Source organism: Phocoena sinus, chromosome 2 (assembly GCF_008692025.1).
Source record: "Phocoena sinus isolate mPhoSin1 chromosome 2, mPhoSin1.pri, whole genome shotgun sequence".
Classification (NCBI taxonomy): domain Eukaryota; kingdom Metazoa; phylum Chordata; class Mammalia; order Artiodactyla; family Phocoenidae; genus Phocoena; species Phocoena sinus.
This window is the reverse complement of record NC_045764.1, coordinates 95735054-95757595: the sequence shown is the minus strand read 5'-3', so window position 1 is coordinate 95757595 and position 22542 is coordinate 95735054. Positions and strand designations below refer to the sequence as shown.

Sequence of the window (22542 nt, the reverse complement as noted above, 5' to 3'; positions counted from 1 at the left end):
TAGGAAAGTTGAATAGCTTAGCAAAGATTACATAGCTGGTGAAGACTCCAAAGCCTGTACCCTGAAACAGTAGCTTTTAAACTCTCGACTGTAACAGTAACAAATACTTTATACTGTTTGACAGTGTACATACATACATATATGCATTCATACACACACACAAAACCTTTTGTAAAACAGCTTGGACTTACTGTGATGACATAGGCTGACTTCTGTATTCTGTAGACTAGAATTATATATTACAGAATATTTTATTCTGTGTAAGAAGTTAATGCTGGTAAAGACCCTTGTAGTTAAAAGTACCCAGTTCTGAACTACAGTGCGTTATATGGGATATTGTCCTCTAAGGGTGTATCTCCTTATTGGTACCAAAGATTTACATTTATGTTCAGCTTATTATTTCATGAAGGAGATAATATGAAAAGGTATAGGATTCTCAGGGGGAGTGCATTTCAAGGTTGAGTTGTGAGACATTGTAGGGGAATTCAGATTTGAATTGCTGTAACTAGATTATAGATAATAAGCCTTACGTCATTGCTTCTCAGATTTCTTTCGGGGCACCAAAGTGCCCCGAATGTTAAGGGAGTGTATCCCAAAGCAGCCTGTAAGATTGTGTAATTATTTTGAAATCTAGTAAACTATCACAAAGATATCATGTGAATATTGCATTTTAATCAATAAGAGAGTTGTATTTTCAATATGAAATGTTTTTAGTCATTTATATTAGGAAAAAAAGAACTCTTAACCATGCAGTCTTTACGTATTTATATCCTATGGCATTATATGTCTCTAACTTGTACGACACATTCCTGGGAGAATGTGTACTCTGGTGAGATGCAGCATTTTGGGTACATTAGGGTGTGTTGCTCAAGGGTAAGTCATGATTGTACAATGTAATTATAGCAGCTGCCATTTTCAAACAAAAAGTAGGAATGTATGAATCCAGCAAACATTAATAGAAACTTTTTGAAGTACAAAAACAATATAATCACATTGTAGAAAACTTGGAAGACAACTGGAAATTACTCATAGAAGAAATTTTCTTTTTTGCACTCTTATTAAAAGTTTTATAAAGGCAAGAAATATATAGGAAGGATTTGAAATTTAAAATTTGTTGTTTCTCTAAAAACTTCATGTAGATCATACGATTTATATAGATAGTGAATTACCTGGGTCAGAAAGAATAAAATTATGCTAATTGGCACACTAAGAAATCTGCAAAGCTGTGTAGAAAAGAAAGAAAAACTCAGGTTCTAGTCTCAGTTTTGCCATTTACTTATGTGACTTAGAGCAAATCTTCTAGTGTCTAAGCATCTGTGCTAATGAAGACAGTAATCTTTTCTCATCCATAAATTACTTTTTGCCTGAAAATTGTATAAAAATGGATTTATGTATGTATGAGTTTTGATTTACTCACAGGGAAAGGTAGTGTTTTCTAGAGGATTGGGGGGAAGAAAAGAGAGGTAAGGCAGAAGGCAGAAAAAGAAAAGGTTCTAGCAAAACCTTAGGGAGAGGAGGAAAGCTGAGGAAAATGAACCTAAACCTTAGAATTGAAATGTCTGGGCCTGTTTGGGGAACTGAAGGGAATTGTACATCTAAGGAATATAGCTAAATTAAAGATTATATAACCTACATATTGAGAAGTAATGCAAAATATCTACATAGGTTATGTAACCTATATATCGAGAAGCTTTGCGAAATATCTACATAGTTAAAATCAAACTGTGTATTAAATGCACTGGAAAGTGCCCTTTTAAAATATTGTTTTCAGTAAAACAAGTTCACAAGAATGTTGAGAACCTGAAGTGGGATGGGGGAGATGCGCTTTAAAGTGATCAGGGGATGGTAAATGAGAATTGGTTATACAAGACCCACTGTTTTTGAAAGATAGTTACTGTTGATATTCTGTCCATTATTTGAGCATGCTTTCCTTATTTCTTTATTAATGAAGGTAAATTATAAGAGTTTTCATAAGCTCATATATTAAAGCAGTGTTTGGTACGCAATAAGTGCTATTTGCCAATATGCCTTCAGGTACGACTGCAGTCTCTTACCTTATTTTCTAAGTATTTAAGTCTTTTCCTCGGTAGAAGTAATAACCTTACTATCTTAGTTGGGGAGGGATTCCTGCCTGCTTTTGTACATCTCCAGCCTTTGAAATCATTATAAAGCAATTGTAGAAAATATATTTTTACCACTAGGTTTTAATTCACTGTCTCTCAGTTCTTTCCAAATGTTTCTATTACTTTATTGAAATACTTTTTTTTATCCTCTGCTGAAATTTTCCTTATTTCCATTTGCTACCGTTTGGGCCTTATCGGAGTTCTTTGAGAATCTAAAGCAGTGTTTCCAATAGAAGTTTCTGTGGTGAAGGAAATGTTTTGTTTGTGCTGTCCAGTATGATGCTCCTGTGTGGCTGTTTGGCTTATGAGTACTTGAAATGTGGCTTGAAGGACTGAGGAGCTAAAATTTTAATTTAAATTGCCACATGCTAATGATTCCTTTATCAGATAGTGCATATCCTGAGTGTTTCTAACCCTTCAGTCCCAGCAAATTTTTGAAACCAATGACATGGTCTCTATTCAATCTTAGCCAGTTTGTTGAAAAAAATTCTAATCTTTTAAATAGGGGGATAGCTAGAGGAAGTGCAGCATTTTCCAAAGTATGGAACTTGCCCCTGGTATGTAAGGTAATTTCAGTTGTTTCACAGATGTGGCATTAAATTGACAAGTTACTCCTTTCTCAATACGTTTTGCATCTTAATTAAATTAAATTTTATTTTTTGCATGTTTGTTGTTTTTTTGTTTGTTTGTTTGTTTGTTTTGGCGGTACGCGGGCCTCTTACTGTCGTGGCCTCTCCCGTTGCGGAGCAGAGGCTCTGGACGCGTAGGCTCAGCGGCCATGGCTCACGGGCCTAGCCGCTCCGCGGTATGTGGGATCTTCCCAGACCGGAGCACGAACCCGCGTCCCCTGCATCGTCAGGCGGACTCTCAACCACTGCGCCACCAGGGAAGCCCTGTTGTTGTTTTTTAATAAGGAAGGAGTGATGTCAACCTCAGTCTCTGGTAGATAAGCCAATACTGTTTGGCTTTTACTATATTAAATTTTATGGTTACCATCTATTTATGGCTTGTGATAGTTTTTTTTTTTTTTAATTGGCTGTTGTGATTAAAACCTTTCCTTTTAGGAACAACATTTTTTGGATGATATATATGGTACACATATAAAGCAAAAAAGTAATGAAGGTCATGACTATCAAAACAAAATTGAGTTTGTGACATACTGATCTAGTGGAAGGAGAATTGGATTGGTAGGGAATCAGGAGCCCTGCTGTGCCACTAGTTTGCTGAGCAGGTTTCTGTCTTTTTTAGGGATGGTTTCTGCTTTAGGAGGTGGGAAAGAGGTTGGTTTAGAGTGAGAAGAGATTTTAAATCTTAAAATGTGTTTTATTCTGTAATAAATTATACCATTTTAGATAGTAGCTAATGTGTATTAAGCATTTTGCTGCGTGTCAAACATGAATTATGTCATTTGACCCTTCATTCCAAAGCAGGTTACAATTAACTCTCAATTCTTTTTTAAAAAACCTTTGGTGCACAGAATTAGACTAATCATTGTCTTGGTTCATACTGTCATCATTGGTCTATATATGGACCTCTGTAGTCTAGTAATTTTACTTTTCTATTTAATTGACAAATACCCACTCACAGTACAATCCAAGAATCAGGACAGTGATGATTACTAAAATGTACCTATTGTGCTTCTGTTATATTCCTTTTATCTCTTCTTAGAGGTTACTCTATCCTGAGTTGTGTATTTACCATTTATTTCCTATTAAAAAAACTTTACCATATATATTTGAACTCTCTAAAAGGAATATACTTATGTAAATATCAACTCCTGAACTTGATTTTTTTTTTTTACACTCAGTAATAGTAAGATGTGTCCATTCTTTTTGCTATAGTTTTTTGTTCATTTGCCCTGACGTATAAGATTCCATTGTGTGACATTACCACAATATAGACAATCTGTTGTCTAAGGATATTTGAGTTATTTTCAGTTATTTCCTATCATGAACATTACCACTGTGAACATGTTTGTAATATGCTTCTGATGCATATATGCTAAAGGTTCTCTTTAATATATATTTAGGAGTAAAATAGTTGGATTTAAGTTATGTTGTAAATTTTCAAGTTTATAAGGTAATGCCAAACTGTGTCCCCGCATAGTTCCAATTTGTACTCCTACTGGCAATGTAAGAGAATGGGTATAAAAACTGTATTTTTATAGCAGATAATGACATTTGCTAAAATTTTTTGATTGCTTACTATGTGCCAGACACTGTTCTCAGTGCTTATATGAATTAATAAATTCTTAACCACTCTATTGGGTACTGTTACATCCATTTTATAGATGAGGAAATTGAGGCATGATGAGGTTAGTTAGTAAATGACTGTTAGGATTCAAGCTTGGTTAGGTCGGGATGCAGAGTCCAGCCTCTGAAATGTTGTGATATTTTACCTCTCCAAATGCATATCTGTGCATTCACCTCTTTCCTTTTTCCCCTGTCCCCATCAATTTCTTGGCCTTTATGTGCTTGTGATAGTGAGTGTTGGTTATTCTTTCCTTATATTATTGTGTATTGTCCATTGTATAGTCTTCCTTTAAAAAGCAATTTCTTAGAAAACCTGAGTTTCCTAGAACAAGTAAGATGGCTCAGATGATATCTAGCATTTTTGGCTCTAGTATTTTGTAATTTGACATACTCTTCTATATATTTCATAATTTCAGGGTAATCTTATTCACATTTTCTCTTTTTAAATATTAAAATGTGAAACAGTTTAGTGTACTTTATTTCACTGTATAATTTTATTTAAAGTTAATTCTTTATTTTTTAATAGAATCTTTTTAATCTATTAAGTAGTTAAAAAAAATTCTGGCGTGGACATGAATGTATACTCATCTCCACATAGGCTTTTGTATGTACATCTCTTGTACTGAATGAAATTTTTTCCTTTAACATTTGTAGGTATTGTTCTTGAGGTAGTTTATTTATTAAGCCAATCATCTTCGTAATCTGCTGGATGCTTGGTAGATGTTTTGTTTTTTGTTTTACCTTTTAGGTACTGAGTTAAGATGAAGTGTTATTTTAAAATTCAAATTGTAGTGATAGATGAGAAGTTATTTGCTTAATGTTGAATGACAAAATTCTTGACCCAATAATATACACCTAATTATCCATATATCTTGCCAAAGTAGGGTATTATCTAAACCGCAGATGTTAAAGTGTTTAGGTTCTGTAAAAATAGTATTTAGAACTGTTTCAGTAAAGAAAAGTCTGTTAATTCAAATCTGTTATGTGTGCGCTGCACATTTAGTGGTAGTTAAATGTTTTCGGTGCAGTGGGCCCTAAAGGATCAATCACACGTGTGTTGGAGTGGTAGGCTGATACAAGCAGCCAAACAGATGGAGATCAGAATGTTGCAGCATTTCTTATTAGTCAAATTTAGTCCTTCTTTTGGATTTTACATTGCTCTTAGGTTTGGCACAGTCATTAGTGTTGATACTGAATGAAACAGCTACAATAAATGTTTATTGAGCCTTTCTTATATGCCAGAGAAAGGATTGGAAACTAACCTTTTTGAGATCCCAGGTGTTAAGCCTATAGGCTTTGGGGATGTAGATGAGTAAAATCTGGGTCTTTGCCTTCACAGAGTTCTCAATCTGCTTTTAGAAATACATGATTGGTTCTTTGGTAATGAAGGACTTGATTCTCTGCTAGGGGAAAATACAGTTGTCCCAGAAGAGTGAGGAAAAACATTGAAAGTAAAAATTACTTCATTTTGAAGAGACATGTTTACATGTTATGTGTAACTTGGTGTATAGTTCAGTAGTCTTGTGATCTAACAAAGTAGCAATAGTCTTGTCTTTCAGTTCACTTTGAAGTAGGATAGATTGTGTAAGAGAGGCAAAAGATTTAGTGTCTTAACAACTTAGAGCTAAGGGTAGATGATTACTGTGAACTCAGTCTTTTTATAACTTTAGACTTTATATATTATAAAGTTCTGTATATTAGCGTTTATTTATAAGATGTGAATGATTTTAGTCTTTTCTTTTTAAAAAATCATGTCTGACTAGCAAGAGCTTTGAAATGAGTAATTTGTAATTGTTTAGCCCAGTTGGGTCAGGCTTTAGTGTAAGAGCATGAGATATGTCGTTCAAAGACAGATAAATGGTTCAGACTGCCTAAATTTCTGATAGGAAGACTAAGGGGCATTTTAGGTGAAGTATACAGTTGTGGTTCCAAACTCCTCACATAACTTGTCGTGAACCTACTGTAATTTTTCTCTGTTTCCTCTTAATTATTTGTATTAAAAATTGGAGATTTTATGGGCAGAGATGTCAAGGTAGAAGCACTGAAGGGATTACATGAATATGTAGGTCTGTCATTGCCTCTTACCAGCCTGCATAATCTTGAGAATTTTTTCACTATTATATACTAAAGAGCTGCTCAAAGATATGTGGCAGTTATTGGTAAAACAAGTATAAGCTAGTCTTCCTCACATTGCTGTGTTTCTTCAGAAATTCATGTGTGTTTATATAATCTCACTTTGAAATAATTTTAGACCTACAAAAGAATTTTTTCCTACAAAAAAGTAGGAAAAAATATCCAAAGAATATCCATATATTCTTCAACTGGCTTCCCAAAATTTTAGTATCTTACATAGCCAAATCAGGAAATTAACATCGATGTAATATTATCTACTGACCTTACTTCAACTTTCATCAGTTCCATAATGTCCTTTTTCTAGTTCAGGATACAATCCAACTTTGCATATTGTATTAAGTATTCATGTCTCCTTAGCCTCCTTTAATCTGGAATGGCTCTTCGGTGTTTCTTTCATAATTTTGAAACTTTTTTGAAGAGTACTGGCCAGGTATTTTATGGAATGTTCTTCAGTTTGCATTTGATGCTCAGTCTTGATTAAACTGAAGTTAAACATTGTGGGCAACAGTACTATAGAGTGAAGGTGTCCTCATGCTTTAGGAGGTCTGTGATGGTGATATATCCCATATGATGATACGAAATTTGATCATTTGGTTAAGATGATGCCTGCCAGTTTCTCACATGGTAGATCCTTTATGTAATAAGCATCTTCTGGGGGGTGATACTTTGAGATTATGTAAATATCATGTTTCCTATTATACATTTGCTCACTATTTTTAATGTCTGTTTATGAGTCTTGTCTATAACAAATATTGTGATGTTTGCCAAATTGGTGATTTTGTTTCCATTATTCCTTTCATCTTTATTAATTGGAATTCTATAGATAAGCTTTCTCTTCTCCCCACCATTTATTTATTTATTATTTATTTCTATTAGTATGGACAATAGTCCATTGCTGTCATTATTTTGATGCTCTGTTGTCCCAGATTTGGCCATTGGGAGCCCCATCAAGTTGGCTTCTGTGCCTTTTGACATGTTCCTTCGTTTTTTGAGCACTTCCTTTTTGTTTTCCTTTTGTTTGTTTGTTTGTTTAAAATTTTTTTTTTGTTTTTTGACAGGGAAGTAGGATTTATTGGTGGGCATGAGCAAGGAGGGGACACTGTTAAGGCTGTCATGAATGCAGGGCCCACCATTTGTCCAGGGGCCACAATTAGGCATGTATTTGACCCCACACCCATCCGGGATGAGCCACTTTTCTGCTACCCTGTTTTCAAATTCATCTGCAGTCAACTTAGTAAATCCCTACTTCTTGGAGATATGGATCTTCTGGCAGCCAGGGAACTTGAACTTGGCCCTGCAGAAGGCCTCAATCACATGCTCCTTGCTCTGCAGCTTGGTGCGGAGGGACACGATGACTTGGCCAATGAGGACCCTGGCCCCTGTGCCCTGGGGCTTTCCAAAGGCACCATGAACACCTGTCTGGAGCCTAGATTGGGACAGCATGCCAGTCATGAATGGCCACTGGAAAGGGCTGTCTCCAAGGTCCGTTTGGGCAACCCATAGAGGCAACAGGCTGCATACACTACCGAGGAGGCTGCTGTTTGCAGCCATTGCACACGGGGCCCCCATGGGGAAAAGGGCGCGGTTGGCTTAATTGACTGCAGATGAGCACTTCCTTTTTGGCTTCACAAGATATTCTAGGCTCATTTCGTATTTTCCCTGTCACAGCTGTAGAGTCATCCTATTTATCCAAGGAACTCTGGTTTCTTTTATTGGAGAATTATATTTAGAAACTATTATCTGAGTGGTAGGTGTGCTTATTGGCATTAGGGTGATGCTGGTGGTACTAACCCCATTTTACAGATGAAGAAAACTAAGCTGAAAGTTAAAAGTCTTGTTCATAACAGCCAGGTAAAAGAGATATAGTTGGGACATAAACTCAGGCCTTCTCTGTCCAAAGTCCGGGTTCTTTCTACTTACTCTCCTATATAACTGTAATTTCTTCCTTACATTTGTCTTTTCTGTTAATTCTGTTATTTGTCTTTCCTGGCACGGACAGGGCACACTTTAGTTCGTAATATTCAAGAAAATTATTAAACATTATAATAGGTATAGCTGTTTCAAAACATAAAGTAGTCATTACAGTCCCCAAAATATTATATTCTTGCTATGGTTAAGGCAGTATGCTAGACATTGGTAGTATCTGAATATATGTTTTGGGAGGACATTGTGCTGAGAATGTTTACTATGTGGCATTTTTTTTTCCCCTCAATAGTTAAGGGGTTGAGGTAGGTGGTGTGGCTATTGTAAATTGATTAATTATCCATGGCTCTCGGCCTTAGCGCCATCTTCTGAGAAACCTCTGCCCCATGAGAGCAAAGTGGAGGAAGAAACGCATGTGCAGGCTGAAGCGCAAAAGAAGAAAGGTGAGGCAGAGGTCCAAGTAAACTCGTACCCGTGGAGGCCACGGGAACAGAAACAAAGGGCAGCCAGGGGCCAGGCAAGCTGGTGCAAATTGTCAGACTGCCTGCCTCCTGTCTAGAAGATGTCTCAACGAATCTGGAACATCCATGGCCATTACGATCGCTTCACCCACCTTCGAGAGACCCACCTTGCTCGTATCAAAATGGTCCCCTTTTGGTCCTTTGCCCTGGACCTGTGATGTTCTGGACTAGTTCTGTTCTCAGTTGTGGCTGAGAATGTAACGTGTACAATAAATCATCTCTTTTGCTGTCTTAGCTGAAGAAAAATAAGTTGATTCATTATCCATGAATCCAAATGGCTGATTTATATATTATATATAAATTATGCTAAATGAATATATAGTATTTAGATTAATATATAATATTTATGTGCCTCCTTTTAACACATTGCCACTTAATTTAGTAATATTATGCAACCATATATGATATCTGTTTGCTAAGCACACTTACGTAAACATTTTATGTTGTCGCTTTTAATTCTTACAGTAGCTTCTTGAGTCGATACTATTTTTCCCATATTCCATGTAAGCAAAGAGACTTAAGTGATTTGCCTAAGATCATAAAGTTTAATAAGTATTATAAAGTGGTTTTAAATCCAAGTTTTATACTGCCTACTGTGTGAAGTACTGTTTCTGTTATATATGTATTCACGCTTTCAGAGTGTCTGTTAGTTGTCATGTTGAGGGTTTGATGAACAAGTTTATTCTGTATACCTCCATGGGGGATTTTGAGTTCATTCTGCCAAGATTGGAAGCCAAGTTCTGTCACTTACCAGTTTTGTGATCTTGGACTTTTGTAAATCATGTCTGTAAAATGAGGATAATAATTATATGTTTTGGAAGACTATTGTGAGGATTAAATGTAATCCATGTAAAACATTGAACTGTGTAAATAGCAAGTACTGAAGTGTTAGCTATTAGTAGTAGTAGTAGAAGTAACTAATTCGTTGCAAAGAAACTTTAAAAGTTCATACTGTAGAATAAATACTAAGTATTAATTGACAAATATTTATGATGGACTACCTGGGATAGTTTTACACGTCTTGGATAGTTCATGGAATCAAAGAAATTTAGAATGAGAAAGGATTTCGATTAAATAGCATCTTGTCTCTTTAAGTGTTTTGGATGAGGGTATTAAGGCCTGGAATGATAAAATAGTTTGCCCAAAATGTTACAGTTGCATTTTATCAGTCTCAGTGGAAACTTTGATTTTTGACTGTTAATGCTATGTTTTTTCCACCGTAGATTTTTTTCCCCAATATCTGTAAAGGGAAATAATTTTTTTAGGGATGTCATCCTCTTCTTTAGTTTTAGGAATCATTGATACCAGTAATCAACAGTAATGCCTAAAATATAGCTAATGTAAGTTGGAAGAGAAATATCTGATTTGCCTTTTTAAAGGGATTTTAATCAGAATACCTTCATTAATAGGAACAACAGGTAAATGAAAAAGCATCTCTGAAAGAACAGTTCACATCCTTATGCTAGTCAGCAGGATCTTGGTAAGAAATAGTTTATTTAGCTTGTGGGTGAGTTGTTTATTTAATTTTTAGAAAAGTAAAAGATGCAAAGAAGGTAACGGTCATGTAGATTCTTATCATCCAACGTTAATCACTGTTAATCGACTGTCTTTGTCCCAGGTTTTTAAAAAAAATCCATTATTGTTTTTGTGATGGTAATTATAGTTGAGTTAGGATACTAAATCTATTTTATCTAAAAATAGATGAGATGAAAAATGTGATATTTTAGCCTCAGTTATTTAGGACATTTGGTCGGGCACTGTATTCAGGAAGTTAATGAATCTGTATGTGGACCAGCAAACTACATTTTCTTTTGTAAGCAAAACCAACTGTTTGCAAAACCAAACGAGAACGAATAAGTGCAAATTATTTAGCATCTCTTACAACTAAAAGGACTACTTAGAATGTGAGCTCTTGACCATCATTCAGGAATGTGGCTGTAAATTGGATGGCACATTGAAGGAGAAAGCAGTGAACTGCTTTGCCTAGTGAGTGAGCTTAGCCCATCACCTAACATCCATATCTAAAAAGTTGTTATTTATTCTTTTCCCACACACACATAGCCATTGTGACAAATTCATAATCTACCAGTATGATGAGATATTTCGAAACTAGGTTAGATGAGGAAGAGTCATAGGAACTTGTCATGTTGAGCTTGGGAAGAGTTGATCAGCAAAAAAATGTTAGCTATCTCCAGATGATTAAAAACCTCATAAAATATTTGGAGTAAACTTAGATTCTCTTATTCCTGAGAATAAAACCAGATGGAGGTTAAAGGGTGGGGATGTAAATTTTTGTTTTATGAAAAAGACAACTTCCTAATGATATGAGTTGGCTAATGGAATGGACTGTCTCGTGAAGTTGGGAGTTTCTCAACTTGTTATTTTCAAACTGAGTTAAAAAGAATTATGATCATCAGTGTGGATCTTTTCAAAACGGATCTTTTCTTTAACCTGTGTTGTGTGTTGTATTAGTCTATGTCTTTCAGGTTCCTTATAACTGCTTAAAAGTTCTATGCTTTTTAATTTTTATACGCTTAGTACACCACTCTGATTTGAAGTTTCCACCTTCTGAAAAATGCACATTTTTCTGTATAAAAATAAAATGCATACCTTTGGAGAAGTACCTCACAGTTTGAGATGTATGGATGAAGAAAAAATCATCTGTTAATCTTTTGGTTTAAAGGAAAGCACACATACTCAATTCATGTTCACTTATAGGAAGTCCTGAAAATTTTAAATGTAAAGTTCCTACCCATTTCAACATACCTTCCTCTTTAGTAGATGCTGTGCGCTCTTATAGGGCAAAGAAAGTATGTTTTTGTGGCTGTTTTAAATTTATCTGTGGAATATCTATATGAATTTTATCTGTGGAATGAAAAAGCTTTCACTCCTTGATGCTTTCGCCAGCATTAGTGAGATCATACATGTTCCCATGTATACATCTTTTTGGAAATAGGTGTGATTTTACTATATGTTCATTAAGCATTCCTTATTCTGCTCAAGCTGTGTCTGATATAAAAGCTGCTGACCTAGATAGATAAGTGGTATTAGACTGGTTTGAGTTTTTGGATATTAGAAACACTTGAAAATTCTTATCTATGCCTATTTCCTAATACTAATGAGAAATATATTCTCTATATCTTAACTATAATCTTATTACAGATTTTAAAATGAAAGTTTATAGATTATAATTTGTTTGTTGATTAAAATTTGGCGATGGTTGTTTAACTTGATGATTAAAGTTTGGCGATGGTTGTTTTATTTCACCATTCCCTGTTTTTAATTTCACATGAGGACCGTGGCTTGTAGGTTGGTAGGAGCCTTACTGGCATGCTGTTTTTGTTTTGTTTTTTAAACTACTGTGTATGAGGACCACGATGCTGATTTAAATCCAATGTTGCTCATAATTGAAAAGCATCTCCTAAGTTTTAGTGGATTTCCATGAGGTATACTAGGTTGCTGAACATTTTTGGGGTCAGGGGATGGAGTGGTATTGGGCTTTATATAAAGGGTATGTTGTCAGGGTGGACATGGTTACTTTGTGAAATTAGGATTACAGATTTGAGACTTGTTTCTCTGCAGAAGGGGGAGTCATGATTGTGGAATCATTTTTTTAAGTAGATGCTCTGACCTTATATTTAGACTTATAAAATTGTAGAAAAATGGAAAATATAACTGATAAAGAATATTTTTTCCAAATACTATTCTTACTTTTACATAAATGAAGCTGGAGGTAAAGAGCGAATTTTTTTTTTACTTTCTAGTCACAGCTATAAGTTGTGGAGCAGAACTAGAACAGCATGGGTTTTAAATCCTTGCTCAGTCACTTCCAAGGGACGTAAGTTACTTAACCTCTTGAAACTTTAGTTTCCTTATCTGTAATATAGAATAACACCATTTTGCAGGGTTATCATCAGAATTAAAGGTAAGTCCCAAATAGATTAGGCATATGGTAAGATCTACGTAAATGTTTGCTATTAAATGTTTATTATTAGACCTTGAATTGCTTTGTTTCATTTTGGTACTTTTATTGTTTTTGTGATTATAAAGGAAGAGAATAAAGGTAACCTCTAACTCTGCTACTAAGGGATAGCCGTGATGACATCATGTTGTGAAGTTTTCCAGGTTTTTTTTTTAAGGTGTATTATTCACATTTTATCTTTTTATTTCTCTAAAACTGAGTCTTAGGGCTTAGCCTCTTATCATGAATGAAATATGTAGTTCTTGCAGGGTTTTGAGCAAGAGTCATGTGACCTGACTTATGTTTTTAAAAGATCACTCAAATGTTCTTGGCTTCTAAATATACTTAGACACTTTTTTTTTGTTGTTACCTTCTTTTTCCCCAAAAAAGTCCACTGATATTTTAAACTGAATTTCCAACAAATAAACAGAATTTACATAGAATTATCATCTTTAGAAAATATACAGTAAAATGTCCTTTTATTCACTCAGGTCCTTTATCCTCTTCATTAAAGTTTTACAGATTTCTTTATATTGATCCTACACATTTTAGTTTAGTAATTTTATATTTTTTTATTGTAGATTGGGTCTTTTTGTATTGTAATTTCTTAATTCACTGGTAAATAAGAAAGCCAGTTAATTTATTAATTATTTCTTATATCCAACTGCTACACTGCACTTCTTTTTTTTTTTTTTTTAACAGACTTTATTTTTGTAGAGAAGTTTTAGGTTCACAGCAAAATTGAGTGGAAGGTACAGATTTCCCACATACTGCCTGTGCAAACACATGCCTATCTGCTACCACCGTCAACATCCCCCACTAGAATGGTACATTTGTTACAGTTGATGAATCTATGTTGATGATATATCATTATTACTCAGAGTCCATAGTTTACATTAGGGATTACTCTTGATGGTGTAGCGTATTAATCACAGTTGTTTTAAATTCTTGGTTTGATAATGCCAACATCTCTGTCATATCTGAGTCTGGTTCTGATGCTCTGTCTCTTTAAATTGTGTTTGTTACCTTTTAGTATGCCTTGTAATTTTTTCTTGATAGCCGGACATGATGTATTGGCTGAAAGGAACTGCTGTAAATAGGCCTTTAATAATGCGGTAGTAAAATGTGAGGGGGGTAGGGAAGTGTTTTATAGTTCCATTATTAGGTCTTCTTTTCCTCCAGCTTTAATGAGTTATAATTGACAAATAAAAATTGGTTATACTTAAGATGTACAGTTTGGTGTTGATATTCACATATATTATGAAATAATCACCACAGTCAGTGTAATTAACATATTTATCACAGCATATAGTTATCTTTTTTATTTTTCTTTCTTTTTTCTTTTTGGTGGTAAAAACAGTTAAAATGTACCCTGTTAGCAAACTTCAAGTGTATAATACAGTATTGTTAATTATAATAACATTGCTGAACATTTGGTCTCCAGAACTTAGTCTTTGTGATCCTGTGTCTTTGGACTGTGAACTTCTCAAATGCTTCTTTGTTTCTCCCTCACCCCTCTTAGGTAGGACAAGATGGCTGGAGTGGGCTGTAGCTGGGTATTTATTTACCTTCCCTTAGGTCAGTTAGGTTCTGATACAACTTGAGGAGGTTAGACTCTGGTTAAATAATTTCTCCCAAGGGCAAGCTTTGTTAAGAACAGTGTGCTCCATGTATTTCAAAATGCTTCCTTTCCCCCTTCTAGAAATATGAGGGGATTTTTCTCTGATATTCACTGTGAGGAATTGGTAGAGTACCAAGAGGTAAAACTCACAAAAGTGGGGGGGCATTTCGATGACTGGGTCCCCTTGGAGTTTTTAATCTCAGAATTGTCCACACTGAGCCTCCAGCAGTTCATCAATTATAACTTAGGTTCCCCTACCCCAGCACTGTTTCCCAAAGAGCTCTCTGCTCTTGCGTTTCTGTTCCAATAAATTGTCATTCTCTGTATTCATCTGCCTAGCTTTCCAAGTTTGGGGGCCGTGGTTTGCCCTGTGACCTCACTTCTCTTATGGACCTAAGAAGTGTTGTTGATTTTTAAGTTTGTTCAGCTTTTTACTTGTTGTTAGCATAGATTGGTGGCTTCCAAGCTTCTTATGGGCTGTTCTGGAAACAGAAGGTCTTCCTTATTTTTCTAATAAATTCGCCTGTTTTTTTGGAGGGGTGGGCTGTGTCGGGTCTTATTTGCGACACATGAGATCTTCATTGTGGCATGCGGGATCTTTCATTGTGGCATGTGAGCTCTTTGTTGTGGTTTGCTGGCTTCTCTGTAGTTGTGGCGCTCAGGCTTCTCTAGTTGTGGCATGTGAGCTCTGTAGTTTGTGGCACGCGGGCTCTCTAGTTGTGGTGCGTGGGCTTAGTTGCCCCGCAGCATGTGGGATCTTAGTTCCCCCACCAGGGATAGAACCCACGTCCCCTGCACTGGAAGGTGGATTCTTTACCCCTGGAATACCAGGGCAGTCTCTGCTTGTGTTTTTTTAGATAAGCAATCATATGATCTACAAATAAGGATAATTTTTAAATCAATATTTGTATTTCATTTCTCTTTTCCTTCCTCACTCCTCTTTAATCATATAACTGCAATATTAATTTTTTTAACTTCCTCAGTAATGTCCTATAACTGGCTATAATAGAAGCATCTCAGGTGTTTCACTTAGAGGTATGTAATAATCATTGAGTTTTTAATAGCTTTTACCATGTTAGGGAAGTATTTTTCTAATATTTCTTTACCAAGAATATTTTCAAGAATTAATGTTGAATTAAAAAAAATTTTTTTAAGGCATTGTTCAAGGTAGTAAAGTTTTTCTGAAACAGTGTTTCTTCATTCCCAGATTAGTTCCCTTTTCAGCATTTGAATCTTGGGCTGCAAACTATGTAAAAATAGTATCATCCTACTTTATTAAATTTATCAAATTTATATTTAAAACTCTGCTCCTGCTGTTTCTATGTATTTATAGTTCACATTATTATGTTGCTATTCGTATTGTTTCTCATGCTATTTAATAATGCAATTTAGATGGTGAACTCCTTGAAGAAAAAAGTGCCCTTTGCATAAAGTAGTCTTCTATCAAGAAAACCACTCTATCCCTTCCTTCACTGTTCCCCTTCTTTCTAATTTACCTCTGTTCATCCTTCAGCTCTCATCAGATCCAGAGTGTACTTATTTCCTGGGTAGACAAATCACTCTGAGATCTGAGGTAGTCTTCCCTGAATGACACATAGTTGAGACAAATTTTATATCTTTTGAGTTTTGCTAGGATTGTAAGAATGTACTTGCTTGCAACTCTCAGTGTCATTAGAGTTGGTTTCGGAGGCTCTTAGGCTTACCTGTCTCAAGTCAAAATTACTTGACCACAAGGCTACAGGGGAATGACGTTTCTGGAGGAAGGGAGCTCAGAGGAGGAAGGTAGAGGAAGCTAGGGGAAATTTCCTGTTTTAATCTTGTTTAGTACTAAAAATTGTATAAAACATTTTATTGTCTTCATGGAGGTTTATCTATGTGCACATTTAAGTTAGAAGTCAAATTGGGGGGTTTTGTATGTTTTTCTGTTCATTCAACAATTACATACATATTGAGCACTTACTATATCTCAGATAACATTCTAGTGAACAAGGAAAACAGTGTCCCTGCTCACATGGAACATAAGTCCTAAAGAAATAAGTAAATGAGGGACTTCCCTGGTAGTCTAGTGGTTAAGACTTTGCCTTCCAATGCAGGGGGTTCGGGTTCGATCCCTGGTCGGGGAGCTAAGATGCCACATCCCTCGGGGCCAAAAAACCAAAACATAAAACAGAAGCAATATGTAACAAATTCAATAAAGACTTTAAAAATGGTCCATGTGAAAAAAAAATCTTTAAAAAAAAGAAAGAAAGAAGTAAATAAGATAATTTCAGATAGTCATAAGCATTATGAGGAAAAGAAAACCAGGAAAAGAAATAGAGTGTAATAGATAAGGGTAGAGGGAAGCTGGATGTTGGGGCTAGTTTAGATTGGGTGAATCTAATTTGGGGAGGATTCATGTTATCTAATGCTTAAGGAGGAAGCCAATAGAATATCTCAGGGGAGTCTCCAAGTAAGTGCAGAGGACCTGGGGTAGAGGGAGACTGTTTAAAGCGTGGGAAGAATGCTGTTATGGTTGGAGAGAGGTATCAGAAAGGTGTTGTTTTGTAAGTCATGCTAAGGAGCTATTAAAGGACTTTAGATTGCCAAGATATTTTAACTCAGTATTTTAGTTCTGACTGTTGAATTCTTGAGTTAGTGCTTTCCTTTGGAACTTTAATTTTTAAGATTATCTAAGGCCTAATACTAGAGTAACCTGTCTGACTATATTGCCTGAAGTGATAGGAAATAAATTATTCTAAGTAGAATTTATAGTGACAGATTTTCAGTTCTAATGTATTCAAAATTAGATTAGTTTTATAGTTTATTAATATTCTGAATAAGTAGTTATTCCTAAATACAGCTACATGTCAGGACTCTATAAGAAATTTAAAATACAGCTTTCCTAAGCCTCATCCTTTAGGAATCAAGGGAGTAGACCAGTAGACCTTGGCAGCCTGTGTTTTTTTAAAGTTCTCCAGATAATACTCACAGAATGAGCCAACCCTTGGACATGAGTTTAGGAACCTCTGAACCAGTGGAATTTTTATCTGGAGCAAGTTTGGCCATGATTCCTGGTCACTCATGTGGTCATTATTAAATGAATTTGTTGGGATTTTACATGTTTTGTGTTTCGTGTTTAAGAGCAAAGTGTATTCAGCACTTTGAAATGAAAAAAATGTATTAAGGTGACATTTAGTTTAGGGAATTAAGGATAAAGTACTAATTGGTTAATTGCTGTTTCTTATTTCTCGCATTGTGTAGGAGATGCCAAATGCTATGTTTATCGCATAGTGTTTTAGTTAAAAAGAGAGATGAATGCAGTGGTTAAAGTGGATAAAAACAATTTTTATTTCGGTTGAACTAAAGATTCATTATTTATTTAAAACAAAAGATGAAAACTGCAGGTGAAGCCAGTCCACATATAAATGAGCCAGTATTTAAGAAGTCAGGGGACTTCATATAGGCAGGATTTCCAGGTTCTCTAAAAAGATCAAAACATTCTCGTAATACTGAGCTTGCATTCCTGCAGGGCAGCTGCTAGAATGGAGTGTTACATATTCGCTTTAGATGGCCACAGTCCCCACCACTATAAGTATTATAAGCACTTTACTATTTTTGTTCATTTATGTTTGTTTTTGACCTTTGCGTTAAGACCTAAGATACTATTAGAGGTATCTTTATAGGCTGAGTCTTCTGTGAAATGAGAAGAGATAGAAAATTCAAACATTGATTTATAGCTATTAATTCCTTTCTAACAGACAGTCTTACTTAAAATGATTTGTTTAACAAAAAAATACTAGCAGAATCTGAATTATTACTTTATTCTCTATTGCTGGAGAAATGAGTGTTCTACATTTATTGTATCAATCCATTAGTACTTTTGCTTTCAAATCATGTTTCCAATAAACTAGGCTTCTCTTTTGCATTTTAAGACAAATCGTTGTCCTGGTTTTCATTACACTGTATTCCTCAAATTTTCCTACCGATCTTAAGTACTCTGACCCCTATCACTGACTCCTCTCTTCCTCCTTAAAAGGACGAGTATTTCTCCCAAAGCTCAGTCTCAGTATATTCTACTTTTCTTTTTTTTACAGGCTTCTGTTTCATTTTTGAAGCTCCCATTACCAGAATTAATGGTAATTTAAAAAAATTATTGCCCTTATTACTTATTCAAGTTAGTTGTATTGTGATTTCTTTGAGAACAGGGACTGTGTCTTATTCATCTTTGGATACTTTCTGTTTAATATGATATATGGCTTGTAAAAGGCATCCAATCCATTCATCCATATATCTTATTTTTTATCAAATATCTATTATGTGCTAGGGACTGTTGAATTACTTATGCTCCCCATGGCTTTTTAGTTAATTCCTTTGAGTGTTCTTACCACAATCGATGACGACTCTTATTCTAGATAACGACAGATTATTTTCTGCATCATTTACACTCTGTACTACCACTGGACTGAATCTTCACAAGCTTACAGTATTGGAGGTTATCTTTGACTACTGTATTTTTTGTATCCTCTCCTTATTTTCATAATATTTGTTATGTTTATGAGTTTTGTTTAAAAGAATAGATTGAGGATTCTACCTTGAACTTCTATCTGTAAAGATACTGCTGCTTTCCCAGGTTTCATTATTGAAATAGCATTTGGATTCAAATAACATCTTCCTAGCTGCCTTTCTCGCTCTGCTTCCAATAGCATTTGGATTCAAATAACATCATCTTCCTAGCCGCCTTTCTCGCTCTGCTTCCTGAATATTCCAAGGTTTCCTGATCCTATTTTTCAATATAATTACTCTTGGATATCAATTTAATTACATCCTCCCTATACAGAAGCTTAGAATAGTTCCCTTTTGAATACGCAAGGCCTTCACCAGTAGCATTCCTATTTAGTGTAATTCATTTTTGTTGTCTTCAGTAATCTTCCAGCTCAAGCAAGAATAACTTTTATTGCATACTTGTATGTCCACTTTCATGATGTGTAGCCCATTTTGATTAATTTTTTTACGTTATCTTGAATTCAAGCCCATATTACCTTCTTCAATATTGTAATGGTCATCTATTGTTTTAGTATGCCAAGTATACCTTGATTATTCTTCTGTTAAAAGGTGCAAGTAAAAAGTACCAAGGAAAAGTACTTTTCTTGGGGGAAGTCATTCCTTCACTTTTAGGCCTTTTGGTTTGAGTGGGTTGACCCTCCATGGGTGTGATTAGTTCAGGGCAGACAAATCAGAGACATGAGACTCAATTCCATGACTTTTGAGCTATAAGAAGAGGCATTCTCTGCTGCAACTATAAGGATTTTGCATACCTAGAGCTAATTGGGTTGGGGGGAGATAAATAAGGAAGCTTAACCAGAGTCAACTTTAAAATGAAGTCAGTTTTGTTTAAAATTAAAACCCTTTCGGTTTGAAGCCTTGTCAGTACACTTCAAACAACTCAATAGCAGGGATCCTGCTAAATGTACCACATAGACATTTGTATGTCATGTCCACATGCGGCAGGGGTGTGTGTGTCTGTGTGTGTGTGTGCGTGCGTGTGCATGCGTGTGCATGTACACATGCAAGAGAGATTACTTTTTAACTTTATAAGAATCCAACAGCTTCTTGGAGCTGTGGAGAAAGATTTAAAGTTTTTATTTTTGAGTAAATGAATACATATAAACGTGAATACCAGAATATCAGTGAGTTTTATCAACCATGCATTTGCTTGGTTGTAACAGTGATAAAAAGCATAGGCTTTCTATTCAGACCTTTGAATCTTTGCTCTATCACTTACCATCTATGTAATTAGGTATGGAAAAATTGAGGAGTTAAAGAAATCTCACTGTAAGAAAAAAAAAAACTAGTTCTGAAATTGAATCTTAGTTATTTTAGTCTAACTGGAGAAATGTTATCAAGAGAATGTCTTTGTTTTGATCCCCAAAGGGATCCCTTTTCCTGTGGTTAATTGGCAGCTGCCAGACTTTCTTCTCAGAAGGCTTGATTCGGAGGAGCATATGTCCTGTCTTCCCACTTTTAAAATCTACTCTGCCAGCACAAATTGGCTGGCGGTTCTCATAAACTTCCTCACCTGCTCTCTGTCCCCACAACTCCAGATACATATCTGATGCTATTTCTAAATGTTCTGTCACAGTCCACTTTTTAAATAAGGTGTGACTAGAATATCTTTCTGCCTCTGTCAGTGACATTTTAGTTGAGATGTTGTTGGAGGATATTTTACTTGTTGAAAGCAGCAATGTTTTCATATTTACAACTCATTATTACAAATACATACATAAGAAACTTTAGTCTTAAACAGAATATTATTACAATGAATAGGTTACATATAATTAGGTAATATCCATATTCTGATTGTTGATATTAATAAACTGAATTACATTGAGCGAGCGCCTCCTTATGTATGTATGTAAATGTGTCCCCATCTACTTAGCAGTTACTCTGTTTTACATAATAAAGACCTAACCAAATCTATTCTCCTTTATGGAAAATGACTTTGGGTTAAGCTCTGGTCGTCTGGAATCCTGATGAAGATAGAATGTCAGTCGTGTTAGTAGGCATCATTGCTGGTTGGTAAACGGCATCTGCATGGGGAGGATTGTGAATGAACTAAATATATATACCTGGTGGAAAGCCAGAGATTTGCTCTGCCCTGAACGTGGTGTATTTGTTTACTTGGATATATCCCTTGCCAGGAGTTCAAGGAGCTATGTCCATGGACTGTTTGTTACGAGATATTTTGACTCTTGTATGGAATGTGGGGCTTTTAAGCCAGGAGTGTTTCCATGCATTCATGATTTCATACGCATGGGGTTTCATCCCCTCATAACTGAACTATCAATTAAGGAGCTAAAGAATAGCCCCTGAATTGCTACGAGGATGTTGCAGGTGTCCTTTTCGTATCATCATTACCTGCATATGAAATATTGTTTATTAGTTGTAGTAGGGAGAGAGTTACGATGGAATAGGAAGATGTTGAATGTTAAGTTCTTGTTGTATACGAGGCACTACATACAGGTGGGCAGGGAAGTTTAAGATGTGATAAATTGGAGAATTGGAAGTTACATAGTAGAAGATAATGTTAGAGGAATCATAAGGGTAATAACTGCCTGAAAGATATGTGATGAATACATTGAATTCACCAGAAGGAGAAGCCTTTATAGTCTCTAAAGGACAAGATGAGAGTTAAGTGGTGGTCTTTTACCTAGCTGTAAAGACCATTCCAGGGGAGAAAATATGGTCTAAGGTAGGATTATGCGTATATTTATTTCTTTGGTGGCTACTTCAATTTATAAAAAAGAGAAAGCACTGGAGATTACCTACAAGTGTTGTAAGATAGAAAGTAAGTATTCCAGATTTTAAGAATGTCTTCTTTCAGTATATGCTCACCTGACAACTTATTTTTGTAATCTTTTAATAAGATTCCCTGGCCAGTATGGTAGCTGTTAGCTACATATGACTATTGAGCACTAATCAGAATTGACATATGCTGTATTTGCAAAATGTGCACCAAATTTCAAAGACTTAGTATGAAAAAAATACAAAATACCTCATTGATTATTTTGTATTATCTATTTAAATATGTTGGATATAATGGATTAAAGTATACTATTAACATTAATTCCACCTGCATTCACTTTTTAAAAATTGAGATGAAATTCACATATAACATAAATTTAACCATTTAAAGCGTACAACTTAGTGGCATTTAGTACATTCATATTGCTATGCAAACCCCATCTCTGTGTAGTTCCAAAACTTTTCATCACCCTAAACAAAACCACAAACCCATGGGAATTCCCTGGCTGTGCAGTGGTTAGGACTCTGTGCTTTCACTGCTGAGAGCCCTGGTTCAATCCCTGGTCAGGGAATTAAGATCCCGCAAGCTGTGTAGCCCCCCCCCCCCCCCAAAAAAAAACCCCATATCCATTAAGCAGTTTTTCAAAACTTTACCATACCCCTAATCCCCTGGCAACCACCAATCTATTTTCTGTCTATAGATTTGCCTATTTTAGGTATTTCATAT

The 22542-nt window shown here is 35.3% G+C and overlaps 1 protein-coding gene and 1 non-coding gene across 2 annotated transcripts in view; one reads left to right on the top strand and one right to left on the bottom strand.

The window, feature by feature from the left end:
• SPRED1 (sprouty related EVH1 domain containing 1) overlaps nt 1-22542 on the top strand; it is a 117784-nt gene that overhangs the window by 11717 nt on the left and 83525 nt on the right. The window lies entirely within an intron of this gene.
• LOC116750151 lies at nt 7978-8112 on the bottom strand. The gene has a single exon (XR_004348875.1). It is a non-coding gene; the product is annotated as a small nucleolar RNA SNORA70 (small nucleolar RNA).